The following is a 19,302-nucleotide window of genomic DNA, read 5'->3' as shown; positions in this document are numbered from 1 at the left end:
AACATGGTGAAACCCCATCTCTACTAAATACACAAAAATTAGCCAGGCGCGGTGGTGGGTACCTGTAATCCCAGCTACTCAGGAAGCTGAGGCAGGAGAATCGTTTGAACCCAGGAGGCAGAGGTTGCAGTGAGCCAAGATCGCGCCACTGCACTCCAGCCTAGATGACAGAGCAATACTCTGTCTCAAAAAAAAAAAAAAAAAAAAAAGTCAAACACATATTTAATTCTGGTAACACAGCAGACAGTCCTTGACTTACGATGGTTCCACTTATACTTTTTCAACTTTACAATGGTAGAGTGATACAAATCGCAGGATGTAAGGAGGTCCTTGACTTACCACGGAGTTATATCCAGATATATCCATCGTTAAGTTGAAAAAGCATAAGTGGAACCGTCGTAAGTCAGAGACCGTCTGTATATGACTTAATATTTTTTAGTATATTCACAAAGTTGTACAACCATCGCCACTGTCTAATTCCAGAACATCAAACTCAAAAAGTTAAAGACTTACCATATGACCAAGCAATTCTACTGCTGAGTATATACCCAAGAGAATCAAAAACAAGTATCCAAACAAATGCTTGTACATGAACATTCATAGCAGCCAAACAGCTATTCACAATAGCTGAAAGGTGGAAACAACCCAAATGTCCATCAAACAATAAATGAATAAACAAAGTGTGGCCTATCCATACAATGGAAAGTTATTCAGCCATAAAAGGGAATGGAGGACTGATACTTGCTACAACACAGATGAGCCCTGAACACTGTGCTAAGTGAAAAAAGCCAGACACAGAAGGTCACATATGACATGATTCCCCTTATACAAACTATCCAAAATAGGTAAATCCAGAGACAGAATGCAGATCCATGGTTGCCAAAGGCTGGGGGAGGGGAAACTGGGAGGGATTACTTAATGGATAGATGGAGTTTTCCTTTTGGGGTGATGAACATGTTTTGGAACTGGAAATGTTTGCGGTGATGGTTGCACAACATTGCAAATGTACTAAATGCCACTGAATTGTACACTTTAAAAGGATTTTTTTTTTTTTTTTTTTTTTTTTTGAGATGGAGTCTCACTCTGTCACCCAGGCTGGAGTGCAGTGGCCAGATCTCAGCTCACTGCAAGCTCCACCTCCCGGGTTTAGGCCATTCTCCTGCCTCAGCCTCCCGAGTAGCTGGGACTACAGGCGTCCGCCACCTCGCCCGGCTAGTTTTTTGTATTTTTTAGTAGAGACGGGGTTTCACCATGTTAACCAGGATGGTCTCAATCTCCTGACCTCGTGATCCGCCCGTCTCGGCCTCCCAAAGTGCTGGGATTACAGGCTTGAGCCACCGCGCCCGGCAAAAGGATTATTTTTAATGTTAATTTCAAAAAGTAATGAGAGCATCCCCGGTCCTCTGAATAATCATCTCATAAGCAAGCAGTGCCCTACAATTTGAGCCTCAAGTTTGCTCCTGTGTTTACAATCCAGTTCCTTCTCCATGAAGGCCAAATGGTATCATCTCACGCAGCACAAAGAAAGGTTGTGATTCCAATAGGAAAAAAAGGGGGTGGGGAGGAAGAACAGAGCCATCCCATAGCCCATGGCAGCCTGGAAGTGCCCATTCAAAGGCCCAGCTTCTTAGCAGTCAGGACCATGTGCATGTTGAGAGCATCTGCGTGAACTGAGCAAAGCCTATCTCTGTGCCAAATTCCTGGTTCCTACAAGAACTGGGTTTAAGAGCCACTACAAGCAGATTTCAATAATGCCACTATTCCATGCTTATCTTCAATCAAACAAGCCAGCTTTCCAGGTATCAGGCGATGCCCTATTAAAACAGACATTCAGGGATTGCTCACGTGCAGTCTAGGCTTAAATGTGAGGTCTGATTACCCCAAACCATCCCATCAGCCCAACATTATTAGTACTTTCCTGTACAGCAGGCCCAAGAAACAGAGGCAGGAGACACAGGAGAGGTCCAAGGGCACAGTTCTCTCCATCAACCCAAGGTTGGCAGTGTAGGTGCAGTTAACATCCTTCCAATTAAAGTCACATTGTTCGCTGGAAATGAGTTGGCTTTCTGGTTTTACTACTATTTCCTGGTTTTTAAAATAGTTTTGTAAAAACTTTAAGTCTAAGGTGTTTATGCCTGGTCTTATACACATTTCAGTTATAGTACAGTAAGAATAATGTAAATCAGCAAGTGAGGGGTTTGTTGTTGTTGTTCAAAAGGCAGTTTTGAGCTCAGGAGTTCAAGTCCTGGGCAACACAAGACCTCGTTTCTATTAAAAAAAAAAATTTTAAACACACGCCTGTGGTCCTAGATAGGAGACTGAGAAGGAAGGATCACCTGAGCCCAGAAGGTTGAGGCTGCAGTGAGCCATGACTGTACCACTGCACCCCAGCCTGAGCAACAGAGTGAGACCTTTAAAAAGAGAGAGAGAGAGGGCCGGGCGCGGTAGCTCATGCCTGTAATCCCACCATTATGGGAGGCCGAGGCAGATGGATCACCTGAGGTCAGCAGTTCAAGACCAGCCTGGCCAACATGGTGAAACCCCATCTCTACTAAAAACACAAAAATTAGCTGGGCATGGTGGCAAGTACCTGTGATCCCAGCTACTCAGGAGGCTGAGGCAGGAGAATCACTTGAAGCTGGGAGGCAGAGGTTGCCATGAGCTGAGATCCCACCACTATACTCCAGACTGGGCAACAGAGCGAGACTCTGTCTCAAAAAAAAAGAGAGAGAGAGAGGGAGGGAGTCTACAAAAAACCCATATGTTGTATGACTTCATTTATATGAAATGTCTAGAATCGGCAAATCTATAGCAATAGAGAGCATGCTAGTGGGCTGGGGGTAGGGAGTGACTACTAATGGGTTCGGGGTATCTTCTGAGGTTGATGAAAATGTCGTAAAATTAAACTGTGGTGAGACGACAACTCTTTGAATGTATTAAAAGCTACTAAATGGTTGGGCGCGGTGGCTCACGCCTGTAATCCCAACACTTTGGGAGGCCGAGGCGGGTGGATCACGAGGTCAGGAGATCCAGACGATACTGTCTAACATGGTGAAACCCCGTCTCTACTAAAAAATACAAAAAATTAGCCGGGCGAGGTGGCGGGCACCTGTAGTCCCAGCTGCTGGGGAGGCTGAGGCAGGAGAATGGCGTGAACCCGGGAGGTGGAGCTTGCAGTGAGCCCAGATCGTGCCACTGCACTCCAGCCTGGGCCACAGAGCGAGACTCCGTCTCAAAAAAAAAAAAAAAAGCCTACTAAATGGGTGAATTGTACAGCATGTGAATTAGATCTCAATAGGGCTGTGAATTGGGAGTCCATGTATTACCCACATTGGAGCAGCACTGAGCTGGAAAAAGGAGACATCCACAAACCCACCCATGCAGAGCTCCCTGCCAGGTCCTCCCCCTCCCCCTACAGGACTCCTGAGCCCAGGATGGGACCCCAGGTCACAAGACAACCCCATCCTGGGTGAGCAGGTGGCTGCCCTGGAACCACCACACAGGATTCCTATCTCCTGGAACCCAGGTCTTACAATTAAGGCACTACTTTGAACTGTTAAGTTAGGAAAGACTTAAAAACAATGAAAACAACCAACTTTAGGATGCAGGGGATGGGGTTCATTTACACATCGACGGCAGCATAAAGGAAAGTAGCATGACATAAGACTTGGAGCCCCTGGGACCCCACTGGCTGGGGTCTCACTGGCTGGGATTGGGGTGGAGCCAGGAGGGTGAAAATCTGAGCCCAGGCAGCCCCTTCCTCAGAGGCCACAGGCATCCCATCCTCCACCCATGCAGGCCAGGCAAGATGGCTACTGGGAGGCCCCTACAAGCTGCCTGAAGAGACTTTGGCAAGCGGCAATTTCCCAAGGGTCCCTCCTCTGACAACCCAACAAACTGCCCTGTCCTGGACCTATTCCTTCCAGTGACACTTCAGAGAGACGGGAAGAAGCCCCCACCGGTGGCAGCCAAGTTGGGGTCAGTGGTGAAGCAGCAGGAGGACACATCCACCCAGACCACCAGGACGGGTCACCAGAGAGGCTGTTTTGGACACTGATGCTGTTTGATCCAATGCCACCCTTCTCCAGGACCTGCTCTACATTAACCACCTCCAGGAAGGCTTCTTCCCATCTCTCCCAAAGCCTCACCGGGCTCCAGCTCAGGGCATGTGCTCAGAACTCCCATGGCAGTGCTGGGGTCCCTCTGCATGATACATGGCCAGATGAAAGCAGGCCCTACAGCCATAGACTGAGTTTGGGCTCACCCCAAAAATCAAAAACCACACAAATTCATGTAGAGGTACAGAAAAAAGACCAAAGGACACTCGGCACACTGCTGATAGTGTCACTTCCGGGGACCAGAGAGAGGGGAAGGAGGGGAAAGGGGACTTTGACATTTTACTTTCTATGAAGCTACTACTTGAATCTTTTGTGAAGATTATTTTAGGCCAGGCATGGTGGCTCACGCTTGTAATCCCAGCACTTTGGGAGGCCAAGGCAGGCAGATCACTTGAGTCCAGGAGTTCAAGACCAGTCTGGGCAACAGGGCAAAACCCCGTGTCTACTAAAAATACAAAAATTAGCCGGGCATGGTGGTGCACAGCTGTAGTCCCAGCTACTCAGAAGGCTGAGGTGGGAAGATCATTTGAGGCCAGGAAGTTAAGGCTGCAGTGAGGTAACACTGCGCCACTTCACTGCAGCCTGGGCAATAGGAATGAGGCCCTTCTAAGAAAAAAACAAAGAGAAATTTTACACTATTTTTAACATATCTCACACATTGGAATACTACTCACCAATAAAAAAGAAATGGAACTGATTAAATCATCCAATAACAGAGATGAATCTCAGAAAACATCATGTTGAGTAAAGAGGCCAGTCACTAAAAGCTACCTGTTATATGAGTCCATGTATGTGAAAAATCCAGAAAAAACAAAATCATAGTGACAGAAAGTAGATGAGTGGGCCTGGGCCCAAGGTGGGAGTGGTGACCGGCTACAAGGGAACACAGGGCCCTTCTAGGTGATGGAAAATGTTGCCAGACTTGTCTAGGATGTGGCTGCATGCCCATGACTTTTACCAATACTCACCAAAGTACACACTTCACGCAGGTAAATTTTATGGTGTACATATCTCAACAAAACTGTTTTTTTTTTAAAAAAAGAAAAAAAAAGTACGGTGGTAGAGAAGGGAATGGTGAGTAACGGCTTAATAGGTACAGGGTTTTCCTTCGGGGTGATAAAATGTTTTAGAATGTGATAGAAGCGGTGGTTGTACAACATTGTGACTATATTAAATGCCTCTGAATTGTGGGCTTTAAAATGGTTTATTTTACTTAAATGGATTTCACCTCAGTTAAAACAAAAAATTAGGCCGGGCTCAGTGGCTCATGCTTGTAATCCCAGCACTTTGGGAGGCCAAGTCGGGAGGATCACGAGGTCGGGAGATTGAGACCATCCTGGTTAACATGGTGAAACCCCATCGCTACTAAAAATACAAAAAATTGGCCAGGTGTAGTGGCGGGCGTCTATAGTCCCAGCTACTCGGGAGGCTGAGGCAGGTGAATGGCGTGAACCAAGGAGACAGAGCTTGCAGTGAGCGGCGATCACGCCACTGCACTCCAGCCTGGGCAACAGAGTGAGACTCTGTCTCCAAAAAAAAAACAAAAAACAATTAAAGATAGGCAGGGGAAAATGTTCACACCCATTATGCAGGTGAGAAAACTAGGCTCAGAGGGACAGTCAAATGCCAGCCCAGGGCTTATTTACCTGATGCCTTAGGGCCCAGTTCAGAGCCCCCTGGAGCAGAGACTACTCCACACCTCCCCAAAGGGCTCTGCAACTCTGGGGCTCGTCTCTATGGCGGGCCCTTCTCTCTGAGGCATTCAGAAATCAGCTTCCCACCAGGCCTTGGGGTGAGCCAGCAGGGTAACACCTGCAGGAAACTCCAGAAGTCCTTGTGCTCCAGCAGATAGGGCTGCTTCGGGAGGAAAGGAGGGAGCACGCCTGAAGATGATGGTAAAGGCAAAGCTAAACCAACACTCGGATCAGGCTGATGAGTTTTTTGGGTTTTTTTTTTTTTTTTTTTTTTTTTTGAGAGACAGAATCTCACTCTATTGCCCAGACCGGGGTGCAGTGGCGCGACCTCAGCTCACTGCAACCTCCGCCTCCTAGGTTCAAGCTATTCTCCAGTCTCAGCCTCCCTAGTAGCTGGGACTACAGGTACCCACCACTACACCTGGCTAATTTTTGTATTATTAGTAGAGATGGGGTTTCGCCATGTTGGCCAGGCTGGTCTCGAACTCCTGACCTTGAGTGATCCACCTGCCCTGGCTTCCCAAAGTGCTGGGATTACAGGTGTGAGCCACAGTGCCTGACTGGCTGATGAAGCCTTCTAGGCCCTGCCAACCAGGGTCCCGGGGCCCTAAGAGAGGGCTGTCCCTGGGAAGTGCAGGGGTTGGCACCAACCTCAATGGTCCCAGGATGAAGGGCTCAGTCACTACAGGGCAGACGTCAAAGCGGAAATGCGGTGGGTGGTGATGGCGCCAACCTAGGCAACAAGAAGCGGGAGCAGAAGCAGGTGCAGATCAAGAACCTGGAGGGCAAGTTCTCGGTCACCATGTGGTCCAACGAGGAAAAAAAAAAAAAAAAAAGATATTGACCTTGATATGTCAACAATGATTGAACGACTGACCAATGAAGATAACCTGCCTCCTGAAACTTCCTCCTGGAGGAATACCTGGCAGTAACCTCTCAAATCCTAAACAATGGGCATAACTCGCTAGAATGAAGCCAAGAAAAATTAAATAAAATGATGCTCCAAGAACAACAGCTTGCCCTCATAAAGGGAGCACAAAGATGTTCTTGGATAACTCTGCCATGAGAAAACATCTGCACAGCCACAGTCCCAGAGTCCTCATCTGTGAAGAACATGGCAAAGCTCTTGTTGAGAGCTCAAAACCAGAACGACACCAACCAGTCCATGCTGGAGAGAAGCTCTTTCATGGCACACGGTGGGTCTGCGGGAAACACTTTTTACTGGACTTCAATTTGCGCACATGTGTGTGAATCCATACCAGAGACAGGACCCATGTGTGCCCCTTCCGTGGTTGTAATAAGAAGTTTGTGGCTGGGCATGGTGGCTCACGCCTTTAATCCCAGCACTTTGGGAGGCCGAGGCAAGTGGATCACTTGAGGTCAGGAGTTCAAGATCAGCGTGGCCAACATGGAAACCCTGTCTCTACTAAAAATACAAAAATTAGCCGGGTGTGGTGGCACACACCTGTAGTCCCAGCTGCTTGGGAGGCTGAGGCAGGAGAATCGTTTGAACCCAGGAGGTAGAGGTTGCAGTAAGCTGAGATCACACCATTGCACTCCAGCATGGGCAACAAGCACGAAACTCTGTCCCAAAAACAAAAAAAGAAAGTTTGCTCAGACAACTAACCTGAAATCTTACATCTTAACACACACCAAGGACAAAAACAATCAGTGAACAGAAGAGAAAGAAGCCCTTTCTCCACCATGGAAGTGCCTTCCAGAAGTATAACAGGGAATAAACATACCTCTCCTTTGTATATTTTTTCTAGGAAGAATTTTAAAAATGAATCCTACATACTTAAGGGAGGTGTTCTGAAAAATAGTTAAAAAAAATTTAACTTTAACAATAAGATAACATTGCTAAGATGTTCTATCTCGCACTGTAATCTCATCTCGAAAACATGGTGGTTTGTGAAGTATGATCCCAACAGAAGGACAATTCATGAATTTCACATGAAAAGACAGTTCTTTATACGACACTGCTAAAAATGGGATTTCTTTCCATATTCTTACAAATATGAAGCTCATCTATTGTTTACAATTTAACTTTGTATTTTCCAAGTATGCATATTGGAACGGGGGATGCTTAGCAATGCCATGTGTGTATTTTCTAAAGGTTGATAACTTTGCTTGCAGTAAATTTTCTTTAAAACAATGGGCAGTTTCAGCCAGGCACAGTGGCTCATGCCTGTAATCCCAGCACTTTGGGAGTCCAAGGCAGGCAGATCACCTGAGGTCAGGAGTTGGAGACCAACCTGGTCAAAATGGCAAAACCCTGTCTATACTAAAAACACAAAAATTAGCCAGGTGTGGTGGCACGCACCTGTAGTCCCAGCTACTTGGGAGGCTGAGGCAGGAGAATCTCTTGAACCCGGGAGGCAGAGCTTACAGTGAGCCAAGATCGCGCCACTACACTCCAGCCTGGGTGACAGAGTGAGACTCCATCTCAAAAATAAATAAATAAATAAATAAATAAATAAATAAATAAATAAATAAAAGAAAAGAAAAGAATGGGCGGTTACATGTATACTTCAAAAGTATTTTCCTGTTTAAAAAAAGTATATGGGTTTTCTTTGCTATCTTCATTTTGGTTGTATTCTTTGATGTAAACACATTTTCCATCATTGCATCATTCAGCTATATTAAATCATGTAGTATCAAATATTAGATGTGATTTAACAGTGCTAATCAATTTAAATCCATTTTAGTCTTTTTGTAGAAAAATATTGGGGCCGAGCATGGTGGCTCACGCCTGTAATCCCAACACTTTGGGAGGTCACGATGGGCAGATCACCTGAGGTCAGGAGTTTGAGACCAGCCTGGCCAATGTGGTGAAACCCCATCTCCATTAAAAATACAAAAATTACAGGCCAGGCACAGTGGCTCACGCCTGTAATGCCAGCACTTTGGGAGGCCAAGGCGGGCAGATCACAAGGTCAGGAGATCGAGACCATCCTGACTACCATGGTGAAACCCTGTCTCTACTAAAAATACAAAAAATTAGCCGGGTGTGGTAGCAGGTGCCTGTAGTCCCAGCTACTTGGGAGGCTGAGGTAGGAGAATGGTGTGAACCCGGGAGGCGGAGCTTGCAGTGAGCCGAGATCACGCCACTGCACTCCAGCCTGGGTGATAGAGCGAGACTCTGTCTCAAAAAAAAAAAAAAATACAAAAATTAGCTGGGCGTGGTAGTGGGCACCTGTAATTTCAGCTACTCAGGAGGCTGAGACACGAGAATTACTTGAACCTGGGACACAGAGGACACAGAGGTTGCAGTGAGCTGGGAACGTGCCATTGCACACCAGCCTGAGCAACAGAATAAGACTCCATCTCAAAAAAACAAACAAACAAATAAAAAATATATTGCCAGATGCTGATGTTCAGTGTACTTTCTTTGCCGGTTCAGTCTCGGAAGGTGGCGCTCAGTTGCAGAATGTGTTGTACCTTTCAGCACCTGATGTACACATCCCGCATAACAGAAAGGGCAACGATAAAATAGTGATCCTAAAAAAAGTGAGGGACACATCCACGGGCCACTCTGTGACCAGCAGGAACGGGGTTAACTCCTTCAGGAGATTCTCCAATCCAGGAAAAGGAAAAGGGGAGGAGAAGTCCCCTCTATGCTTTCTAAATAGAATCTTCAAAAAATGTCCCAGCGTCCCAGGCCTCCACTCTGGGAAGGCCAGACAGAGGCCGGCACAGCCCGCAGAGAGGAAGGGCCTGGGGCTCAGCAGGATGCAGAAGCTGGCAGGGTCCCAGGTCATCTCAGGGCACCCACCCCTCTCCCCACCCATGGGCCACACCCAGCCTGTTGGCCATTTCCCAGGGTACCCACAGCCCTCGCAGCACCACATCCTCCCTCCTCATGGAATTTCTGAAAGCCCCAACTCCCTAGGAGCCCAAAGCATTGGCAGTGACACACCCAGTTCTCAAAGATGTTCCCTACTGCCTTCCACGGGTATGCAGATGAGCTAGACACCCCACCTGCCTCTCTCATCAGTGCTCAGCTTCAGTCCAAGCAGGCGCACCCTGTGGCCAAAGCCAGCCCACATGCCAGTTATGGGAAATATACAAAACGCTTCCCAAGGCTGTCACACCTCTGCCACGCTGCTCTTTCTGCTGCAGAAGCCTTGCCCTCCCCCTTTGCAAACTCCTGGCCATCCCTCAAAGCCCACGTGAAGTATCACAGACACCCCATGCCAGCCATTCCCTCCCTCCGGCTCAAACTATAACTAGCACAGACCCCGTTACAGAACCAGACATGGCGTCTGCATGTACCTCGCTCACCTCCTGGTGGGGACTGAGTTTAATCTACCTTTGAAGCCCCTGCACCTCATACTGAACCCAGGGCCAAAAAGCTCAGGAACCCACATCAAGATGCCACTCTGGTCCCTTCCCACCATCTGGTCCTGTGCTGAGCACCCTAGCCTCTGCTGAGAGACTAATATCATGGTAACAACAGAAGCACCTAATGTTTATGGAGTACTTCCTAGGAGCCAGTGCCTTGGGGGCTCTCTGAGATTACCTCCTTTCATCCTTGTGACATTCTCAGAAGGGAGTTGTTATCCTTAACCCTGTGACACAAGGGACTTGAGGCACAGAGAGGTTAAGTTTCTTGCCCTGGGCCACACGGCTAATGAGGGAGGGAGCAGAAATTCAGACCCGGGTGGTTTCTTTCCGGAGCCGGTGTTCTTAATCACAACAGGTCTATTTGCAGGTAGGAAGATGGTCAAGGCAGATGTGTCAGGAAAAGCCCTGAGTGGAAGAGGAACTCAGGGATTATAAAGGCCAGTGCTTCCAGACCTTCTCTTTCCCCAGGTCCCAGTCAAAAGCCTCGGAAGGGCAAACAGAGTCTCCTCCCAGACTAAGCTTGCTGCTCCCAGGCAGAATCCTGTGCTGAGCACCAGTTACAGGAAACATAAAAAGCCCATCTGCAAGTGCCTTGGCCCGAGACAGGGGTGGCACATGGCTGGGCTGCCCTCTGGGAGGCAAGAGCCATGATTCAGGACTATTCTTAGCAAACCACTGGCTCCCCTCCCAGAGGCCCAGCAGGCAGCAGGCCCAAGCTTCCATACGCCTGCCCAGCCTGCCATTTCCTGACCCCGTGTATGGAGGTCCCACAGGGCTAAGGAGGGACTAGTGGGCACAGACTGAGGACAAACCCCTCCAGCTTTCACATGAGAGATGCCTGGCCCACCCAGCCTGCTCCAGGACTCACCCAGAGGCCCAGGGCCATGCACCCAGCTGCCGAGGAAGCCCTGCAGAGTCCTGGCCACAGGGGACGGCTCATAATCAAAGGCCCCCACCCCGACATCAACTGAGCACTCACTCCATGCCGTGCACTGGGCCACATGCTTTGCACTGATTTTCTCCCACTGAACCCACAAGGAGGTAGAGGTTAGTGGCCCCACTCTAAAGATGAGGAAACCAAGACATTAATTGACTTGCTGGAGGTTACATGGTGCATTAGTATCAAACCATATCTAGAATCTGGGCTGGCTCTCAGGTGCCAGGTTGGGCAGAGGTAGACCTGAGCATAGCAAGGTGGTGGACCCCTTCCCTGTGCAAGCCCGGGGCTTAGCGGAGAAGGAGCCCGCCCCAGAGGGCAGTGGCTCTCATCACAGATGCAGCCGCATGTGCTCTCTCTCTCCCCTGGGGGAATCTCCCATCCCTGTCAAAGACCCGCAGGCTTGCGTTCAGGAGAATCCCCAGGCAGTTCCTCCTCTATTCTGGTAGGCAAAGAATAGCTGGAGCACTCCACCCAGGCCACACAGCCTCACTTCAGGAAGCCTCTGGAGACCCAGAAAAGATGAGAATCAAAATTCAAAGAGCACCTGCTGGCGTTTAAGGCACAGCTCAGCCTTGTAATGCAGAGGTGGAGAGGCCAAATGACTCTCAGAGGAAAACACAGGAGACTGAGCTTTTGGGGGTCCTCAAACCCCAAAGTGAGAGTCTAGAAATAAACTCCACCACAGAGCACCGGTACCATCACCACCCCAAACAGGACCACTCCTGGGCACTGTGTCACGCAGGGAAAGGGTGATACCCAGGTAACGCGCGCCTCGGCCCACCTCTCAGAACCCACCTGTGTCTGGTTCCGGGCCTCTGCTGTCAGCTGGCTCTGGCAAGCATATGTGTCTGTGCCCCCCAGGAGCTCACAGCCAACTCCATTCTGCCCAGGTACTTGAGCGGCTTCCCTGTGACTCCAAGTCTTGTCTGGGAATGTCGGTTCCCATCCCCGTCTGTGCTCTGGTGGGTCTACCTATACGTCTGTCCACTTACATGTCTGCCTCCCACGTGGGGAGATTCAGATCCCAGCGATGGTGTATTTCTATGTACATGTCTGCAGCCCATACGTGGCCCACGCTGATGCGTTCATGTATGTCTGTCCCCGCACATGTCTGTGTCCCCGGGTAGTTTGCTCACCCCCATCATCCTCCTGTGTCTGTCCTCATGTACATATGCATCCAGTTCCTCTATGTCTCTGCCCACGCAGCTGTAAACCTGAGCACACATGTGCACTCACGTCTCTGCCCCCATGGGTATCCCCCACAGGTGCCTGGGTAACCCACGTCTGTGCACCACCTGTTTTGAGGCATGCAAGTGTGTTCACACAAGTTCTCACAGTGCCAGCCAAGAGTTTCGGGTGAGCTCAGCAACTCCCACTCCCAGAACTGCACCCAAGGCCACGAGCATGAGCACACTGCCACCTCCACAAAGTGTCCCAGAAAAACAGAAACCTGCCAGGGACAGTGAGGGACGGGGCAGGGCCCCAGATACAGCAGAGCCTCACAGAAGTGAGGTCAGAGCTGTGCCAGGAACCACCCACCTCAAGTCACCTGGGCCCTACTGTGCCCACCCACAACACTGGCCAGGGAAGTGGGGGGGTGCATGCACCACCTGGGGTCTGTCTGCACTCACAGGAAACTGACCCAGTGCCTGCCAGCCTCCCAACCTACCCCCAACCCCCAGAGATGGAAGCTCTTCAGAAAGGAAGTGAGGACTTCCTCCTGTTTGCCTCTGAACCTCCTACAAGGCTGGCTCTAGACCCCAAACCCCAGGAGCCACAGGGCAACTAGGAGAGTCCCATGCTCAGTCCAAGCCAAGAAACCAAATGGGTTACTTCAGAAATCCACCAGCAGGAAACAAACAAACCTTGGAGTGGGTGGGGATGGGTGCAAGAGAACCTCCTCAGCGCCCCTGCTGCTCCCTGCCCTTGGAGCAGGGTAATAAGGGTGGGCATGGAGCTGGAACATTTCAGCACATTTGCTTGCTTGCATGGAACTGGATCTCTGCTGCCCTGGCAGTCTCGCAACCTGTATTACTCATGCAGCAATTAATGGTGTGTAGCCTCTTGGCTTTCCACTATCACCAGTCCAGGACTGGTATCGAAACCCTGTATCAGTGAACTTTGTGTGTTTATGTCCTGTCTTCCCCCCAGAGGCTGAGCCTCCTGAGGACAGAATCCTCCAAATCTCCCCCACCCGCACACTCCAGGGGCATGGCCCAGTGCCCTGCCTGGCATTTAAGAGGTGCTCAGCCACTGGGTTCAGGTTGTTCTACCCAGAAGCTAAGGAGTTGGTGCCTGGGCCTCTGGCTGGGAGAGTAGCGATGCCCAGAATATTCCCGGGGCCATTAAGCTTTACTCCCACCTCTGACAACCCAAGAGACATGAAAGAGCTCCAACCATTCCGGCCACCTTCAGGAGCCCGGTGCTGCCGGTCTCCCATAGGCCACTCTCTCTCTGACAGGTCACTGCCCCTTCAGGAAAACCCTCTGAAACTGAAAAATGTACTCTCCTCGGAGACCCAGGCCTACAGAGGAAGACGGCCAGACTGGGCCAAGAATCAAAGCGTGTGCCCGCTGAGACTTCTGGACTCATCCTGGATCTGCGGGCCTCACGCCCCCTAGCGATGAGTCCCAGCACCCCATCTCGGTCATGAATCGGCTTCCCTCTCCCCAATCTCCCCCAAACTTCGCGGGGAACCCTAGCTCCTGGCCGTGCTCCCAGGTCTGGCAATGAAAAGTGGAACTGTCGCCAGCCCATGCCTACGCCAAACCCAGGGAACTCGGGAGAGGGGGGAGCCCAAGGTCCAACACACAGAACCACACAGCAATTGCTCCCTGTGAGTCCCTCTTGCCTCCCAGCGATCAATACTGAGCTGGTGTTGGGTGAAGGCCCAGGACCTCACCTCCCCAGAGGATGGGGAGTTGGTGTCTGGAGCAGCCTCGGAATGGGGGGTGCCGTGGGATTCTGGATTTGCCCGCCCCTCGCCAGCCCCAGGCCGGGACACGTCTGTACCTGCCAGCCCGCAGCTCCGGGGGGCATCCGAGCTCCTACGGCAGGCGCGCTGCGCCCGGACTGCGGGCGCCGAGTCAGGCAGCGGCGGGGCGCGCCCGGCGCGGGCTCTGGCTCCGGCTCGCTCCTCCCAACTTCCCCAGCCCATGCGGGGGCAGAGGCGGCTCCGGAGGTGGGCAGGCCAGGCGGACCCGGAGAGGCCACGCGAGAGGGAGCCCGCACTCACCGGCAACGGTAGCTGAGCGCCCCGGCCCTTGCGCGCCGAGCTGCTGCCCCGCGCCCCGCGCCCCGCGCCCCGCGTCCCCAGCGCCGAGGGGCGGATCCGGCCAGGCCGCCAATCACCGCGTCCGTCCCCCCCTCCCCCGGACCGCGAGCCCCGGCCCCACCGCGAGGGGCGGGGGGCTCGGATTTAAAGACACACTCACCCCAGCCGCGACCCCCGGGCGGGCGGAACGCGGGCCCCACCTTCCCCGGCCGCGCTTCCTCCCTCCGCGAGGAGGAAAAGTTTGGGGCGGGGCAGACTGCCCGGGAAGCCAGTTCCTCTTCCCTCGTCGCTAGTGCGGCTCCTTCTGGAAGACACCCAAACCCTACATCCAGCCTCCTGGCTGCGAGAGGCAGCAGCGCTCTGGGCGCCAAACCCCTTCCCGGACGCCGGCTACCCGCGAGACCCGCTGGCCTGGCTTCCCTCGCCCCTTTCTGCTTTACAGGCAGGCCGAGCCTCGGCGGGACCGAGCCCGGCACGTGGGCTCCAGGCTGGCCTCGCTGTGCTGTGCGACGGGAGCTAGAAGATAGTGCGCCCTGGACTTTTGCCTCCCACGTGTCGAAGGGGAGCCCCTAAACAGCAGACTGTCCTCCCAAGCAGGGGCTCCTCCCACGCCCCGGGGTCCTAAGAAAACGCGCCCCTCGGCCCCCAGAGGCGAAAGGGGAACGGCAGAGCAGAGTTTTGGATGGAGAGGGGTCCCTCTGCCCCCACCCCATCATGCGGTTTCAGGCAGTGACCCGCACCATAGGCCTGACCCCACCACTCCTCACCCCACCCGCGCGGACTAGCGCTAGGTGGCAGCCAGCCCCGACGGCCCCACACGCCCCCGCGAGCACGTGGGCGAATGCACCCACGTGCGTGCGTTCACTCCTCGCTGGCTGGTGCTTCCTCGCGGATAGATGGGCTTTGTTGTGGTTGGTGAGTCACTTCCTCCCTCTTGCCACTCCACACTCGGGAAATCCTTCTTTCTCACCTGTTACCACGTGCCTCACCCCCATTCGGGACGGAGCGGGATTTGGGCGAGCTGGGGTTGCCCCAGAATGAAGGCAGTGTAGGCACCACCTCTGTCAGGCTGGAGAGTGCTGGGCTGGGAGAGGGGAACACATTCCCCATGACCCCTAAGAATAACTGAAGACAAGAGAAATGACTCATTGTGGTGGTCTCACCATGTCCCCAGCACCTAGCTCTTAAGTGCTTCGCGATGTAAGGTTAATACTTTTCTGATCCCTATTTTAATAAATGAGGAAACAGGCCCAGGGAAACTTGCCCGCAGCTCCATACCTCCTCCTGCGCCACCCAAGGTGTGTGAAAAACGACAGCAGCAGAGAAAATCCCATAGTGGCCTTGGGAAACAGACCTGACCTTCAGAGTTCAGCAGAGCTAGGCTCAAAGTGGCTCACAATTTACTGGCTGTGTGGTCTGAGAAAAGTGATGTAAGTTCTCAGATTCCCAACTTCTGCATCCATAAGATGGCTTCATCCTCCTTCAAAGAGGTGTTTGAGAAGCCAGTGAGCTGGGCAAGTAATGTCCAGGCATCATGTGTGGCACACTGTAGGACTCCATCCTGGGCCACAGTTTCCTTCCTTCTTCTTCTTGCCACAGCCCCGTATCCCATCCTGCCCCCTGCCAGACTCCCCAGCTGAAGCCTGCCATCCTGAGGATGCATTCCAGGATAATGCCCTCCTCTAGGTCAGAACTAAGGCAGGGGCAGGCATGTGTGTAAGCAGATGCAAAATACACATTTACATACATGTGCATGCATACGCACACATGTATACACATACATGCACATATATGTATGCCAACGCACATATATACATATATAAACAGGCATATAGGTATGCATGCACATATATACACATACACAAACATAGCACATACACATATGCACATACACACATACAAATATACACACTTTGCTTCCCCTCACCTCACCCCCTGCCTGGCAGATGCTGGGATCCATGACTGTGTGCCTCTCTAGCTCCCAGAGAACAAAAGCTATGTCCTACCTGTGCCTGACCTGTCTTTTGGTCCACAGCACAGTGCCTGGCACGTCTTCATACGTTCATTTGTACTCACCACACACACAGTAGGTGTTCCTGTTGAACCAAGCAGAAGAGCCCAGGACAAAGATGTTCTCAGGAAAGCCTGCAGTCACAACCCTTCTAGCTCTAACAGCCTCAGGGTTCAGCTGGTAGGTAGGGGGCTGAGGGCTTGGAGGTTCCTCGGGGTCAGGCCACAGACTGCATCCAAACCACAGTGCCCAGCCTCACCAGCCCACCACCAGCCCCTCCAGAGGGCCTGCCAAGTCCCTACTCAGAATAGCAAGTCCTGCAGCCCTGGCCATCTGCTGGCCATGGGGCTAGGAGAGTTCCTGCAACCCCAAGAAAGATTCGCAGTCAGATCTGCCCCGCCCTGGGCCTGGGAGGGGAACAACGACTGAATGTTGAAGGCCACAGAGCAGCCCTGGGTACACCCAAGAGAAGGTACTCTGCTGTCTCCCCAGCCCCAGGCAGGAAGAAAGAATCAGTCAAGCCAGCTCTCACTTGAGCCAATTTGAGCAGCTCAAACTGCAGCAGAAGATTCCTGAGAAATCTGGAAGCTCAGAGGAGAAGCCCAAAATCCCCTGAGAAAAGATTCATGGGTCCCAGACCAGGATCTCAGGAAGGAGAGAAGTCGGGACTGACCCTCACTCACCCAGCACTCCACCAGCACTGCCAGCACCCACCTCCCACACACACAAGCGCCCAAGACACCATGTTATCATGCTTGTGTTGTTCGTGTGTGAACTCATATTTGCAGGGATCCATGTTTGTGCAAGTGTCTAGTGGGAGCGAGTGTGGCTTTATGAGTGAGCATGGGTGTATGTGTGTTTACATGTAGCACACACACGAAGCACCTGCCACAGTCCAAAACCAGACGAGCTGCTGCTGCAAAGAATGTAAGTAACCTGTTACTCACACCCCGACAGACTCGCCTGTGGCCGTCCACTGCCCCGTCAGCCCAAGCAAGGTGCTGGTGCTCTCGGGAGAGAGCTCCCAAGTTCAGTCCCTGGGCAGAAACATGAGCTGTGGGAACCCCAGATTCCCTCGAGAGAACGCTTAAACCAAAAATTATTTCCTGACAGGCACAAATGACTCGCTGGAAAGCAGAGGAGCTGGATTCAAACCAGCAAAGATGAATCCTGATCAAAGACAGGAAACAGGCCCTAGCTGCTCTTCTCTACTCCCTACTCCCCTGACATCTGCCACAGCTGGGGAACACTGGGCCTGAGGAGTGGACAACATCAGAACACGGGCTGGCCTGGCCTTGCTCCTTGTAACTGCATTACCGCCAAGAACAGGAATCATGTGCACCCTCCAGGGTGGGAGTTTTGGGGCCTGCGATTTCCCCCTGAGCCCAGTGGTCTCTGAGCTTCAGGCAAACTCATCCCTGATGCCTGAGTCCCCACACAGACAGATCCCCTGTCTGCCATCTGCCCTTCCAGGCCCACTGCCCCATCTCCAGCATCCAGCACTCCCATTTTTTCGGCCCCATTCTATGTGCAATCCTAAAGACAAGGGCTTTAAGCAGGGCAGACCTGGGCTTGGATCTAGCCACAGCAACTTTACCACCATGTGACCCCATGCTACAAGTTACCACATTGCTCCAAGGCTCCTCATTTGTAAAATGATGCGAAGAGCAGTTCTTGCTTCCTGGGAAAGTCTGGAGGATAAAAGGTGCTTGGCACTCAGCCAGTACTTACTGATGACAGCTGTTCCTGTCATTACTGTTGCCACCCAAGCTCAAACTATGACCTAGCCCTGAACCTGCCAGGGCAGAGGGGTGTTTGGAGCCTGAGTTCAGGTTCCTCCTCCAGGCAATTTGCCTTGGACTCCTCCCCTTTCTGCCCATGGGATCTCTGTCCACTCAGGACTCCTTCCCCTCCCTTCCCTGCCAGGCACTGGGACCCGAGCACCCCCGCCTGGCACAGGATACATGTTCGGTTATCGGCATCATACTATGGGCAGGATTATTCATTTAATTGGTTATACCCTTCTTTGGGTCTAAGCCTAAGGATTACATCCCCCAACTCCCAAATTCACACACAAGATTCAAACCTTTTTTTTACCAAGACCCAAAGTAAGAAATACATTTTACACCGGGGCCAGCTACACAGATATGTGAATGTGTGTTATTCACAAAAAACGCTTAGCCTTACTGCATTGGATGCATCCTGCTTCCTTCCTTCCCTCCCTCCCTCCCTCCCTCCCTCCCTTCGACAGAGCCTCAGGCTGGAGTGCGGTGGCGGCGGTGGCACAATCTCAGCTCACTGCTGCCTCCACCTCCTGGGTTCAAGCAATTCTCCTGCCTCAGCCTCCGGAGTAGCTAGAATTACAGGTTCCCGCCACCATGGCCAGCTAATTTTTGTATTTTTAGTAGAGACAGGGTTTCACCGTGTTGGCCAGGCTGGTCTTGAACTCCTGACCTCAGGTGATCCACCTGCCTCGGCCGCCCAAAGTGTTGGGATTACAGGTGTGAGCCACCACGCACAGCCCTCTAATCTATCTTATTCTATTTCGTTTTGTTATTGCTGACTGCAGGGCACTACACTGATTTTGCCCGTGACCTGCAGTTTGAACATGCTGCACAGAACAATGAGATTCCTGAGAGCAGGCACCAGATCTTGCTCCCCTCCCTCCCCACGGGACTACTTAAAGGCCTGACTGAAGAGCACCCAGGACATGTGGCAGGAGGGTGATTCTAGCTCCAGAACGTTCTTCAGGTTCTACAGGGAGATGCTCCATCAGATCAAGAGAGAAAAGGAGGGAGGAATCCTGGCTCATTCATTCCACAAATATATTTCAATCATTTATTTAGTCAGTCAGGCAGGGTACTGTTTCTCACACCTGTAATCCCAGCACTTTGGGAGGCTGAGGCGGGTGGATCACC

General features: G+C 51.7%; 1 protein-coding gene and 1 pseudogene across 2 annotated transcripts in view; one reads left to right on the top strand and one right to left on the bottom strand.

Moving 5' to 3' along the window:
• LOC103887554 overlaps positions 1–7,201 on the top strand; it is a 28,787-nt pseudogene extending 21,586 nt beyond the window's left edge.
• The window catches only part of PALD1 (phosphatase domain containing paladin 1), a 91,199-nt gene extending 76,433 nt beyond the window's left edge, over positions 1–14,766 (bottom strand). Inside the window, exon 1 of one of the 2 annotated variants that reach the window (XM_031652255.1) lies at positions 14,534–14,766. The gene's annotated coding sequence lies outside the window, so the exon portion shown is untranslated. Of the gene's footprint in view, positions 1–14,111; positions 14,433–14,533 lie in introns of those variants that run through there. The other variant, XM_031652254.1, reaches the window with a different exon arrangement.
• Between the last annotated feature and the right edge of the window lie 4,536 nt (positions 14,767–19,302).

This window comes from Papio anubis, chromosome 11, assembly GCF_008728515.1.
Source record: "Papio anubis isolate 15944 chromosome 11, Panubis1.0, whole genome shotgun sequence".
Lineage (NCBI taxonomy): Eukaryota > Metazoa > Chordata > Mammalia > Primates > Cercopithecidae > Papio > Papio anubis.
This window is presented reverse-complemented; position numbering and strand designations above follow the sequence as displayed.